Source organism: Arachis ipaensis, chromosome B01 (genome assembly GCF_000816755.2).
Source record: "Arachis ipaensis cultivar K30076 chromosome B01, Araip1.1, whole genome shotgun sequence".
NCBI classification, from domain to species: domain Eukaryota; kingdom Viridiplantae; phylum Streptophyta; class Magnoliopsida; order Fabales; family Fabaceae; genus Arachis; species Arachis ipaensis.
This window is the reverse complement of record NC_029785.2, coordinates 119959739-119961740: the sequence shown is the minus strand read 5'-3', so window position 1 is coordinate 119961740 and position 2002 is coordinate 119959739.

Sequence of the window (2002 nt, the reverse complement as noted above, 5' to 3'; positions counted from 1 at the left end):
GAGACCGGATTGGATTTTTTTTTTTTTTTGTCAAGGGCCTCGTTGTCTTTCGAGATAATTGTCAGGAGTTGTTTTGAGTTTTTCTCAAAAAAATATATTCATGAACTAGCGGTCATACATAGGAGTGGCAATGGGTAGGGTAGGGTAGGGTTTGGATCCAACCCTAATCCTACCCGCGGGTTGAAATTTTTATATTAGCTCAACCCTATCCTACTCGCGGGTTGAGAATATCCCAACCCTAACCCTACCCGCTCTTAACCTGCGGGTATCCGACTCTATCCGCGGGTTACAAAAAATATACAACATTAATATATTATCCACTCTTAACTCGCAGATATCCGACTTAACTCGCAGATATCCGACTCTATCCACGAATTACAAAAAAGATACAACATTATTATATAACCTTGATGATATTTAAAATAGAACTGATTTTTATGTAAAATAAATATTAAATTAACAATTAATAATTTTCTTTTAGTAGTTAAGGATCTTTTGTATTTAGTGAGAGGTCTTTGATTCAACATCCACTTAAAACATATTTTTATATAAATATATAACATAAACATATATAGAGTGCGAGTTGGTCGAGTAGGTTGAAACTTAACCCGCACACTACCCGATCCGCACGAAAATCCTACCCGCTGCGGATCGGATTGACAACCCTATCTGATCGGGTGGAATCGGGTTGAGAATCCGCATGTAGGGTACATATTGCCACCCCTAGTCATAGACTCATACTCTTAACCCATAACAGTATATTCGAAAAATAATTAAAACATTTTTTTATAATATAAAAATCATGTTTAAGAGTAAAAACAAAAATTTTAATAAATATTATCTAAATNAATTAGAATAATTATGTTTATATAAAAAATATCGTAAGTGGAATAAACGTATTTGAATAGATAGAGATGTGGACAAGTACCGGTAGACCTAAATGGAGGAGACCCCCCTGGCCTTTCCCCGTCATGACCGTCCCATGTGCATGTGAACATGTTCCCATCAAATTACCTCTTCACTCATCACTTCCCAACAACGCTTTCACTCGATTTTGTTCCACTCCATCTCCATGCATGCCAACCCCTTTTCAAATTCACTCTTAACTCGCTAGATTAAGAATTAATTTATAGCATATTTAAATTTTATTTAAAAATTTATTATTAATTAATAAATTATTATATATATAAAATAAAATTCAAATTTTCTAATACTTATTTAAATAGACTAATTTAAATTGATGATCACAAATCATGATGTTATTACATTCATTTGACCAATCACCTAATTCAAATAAATAAGAAAACGTTCCACTCCATTTTAATTTCATTTAAGTGTTTGCCTCCCCACACAACTGGACTTTCAAAATTGAGCTTTCAATTTATTTATTGCTAATTAATTATTAGGACCTAATAATAATAATAATAATCAAACAATAATAGAGTAGTCGTGATTTTTAGGTGCGTGTGTCTCTTATGCACTTTGTCAAAGAGGGTCGCAATACACACACACCCACTTTTGTCTGTGTAGGGCAAAAACACATTACACACACGACCCTGTTAAATTGCATATGATACTATATTATATTATATTTGGCTATTTCATTTGCATTAAAATGTAAATAAGAATGGGGGGTGAAAATGACAAGGACATAGTCAATGGACGGTTCTATAGATAAACCAATCATATCATACAGCTAGCTAGCTAGGCTAGACTAGGCTGCTAGTGTTTGAAGAGGTAGGTCCTGCACACGTTACACAATCAACGCTTGAATCACACGCTCATCTAAACCCAACAATTATTGAAATAAATAGCCAAGCATTATTGGTAAGCTATGCTAGAGATATAATAAGGACTCTACTGCATGCTCTTATGTTTGTCATCGTTCAAATATGCCAACATAACTACTTTATTCATATATGTATATATCAAGTTTGAGAAAACCGTTTTGATTATTGAACCAGTTGAATTAAAGATTCAAAATTTTAAAATTTTAATTGGA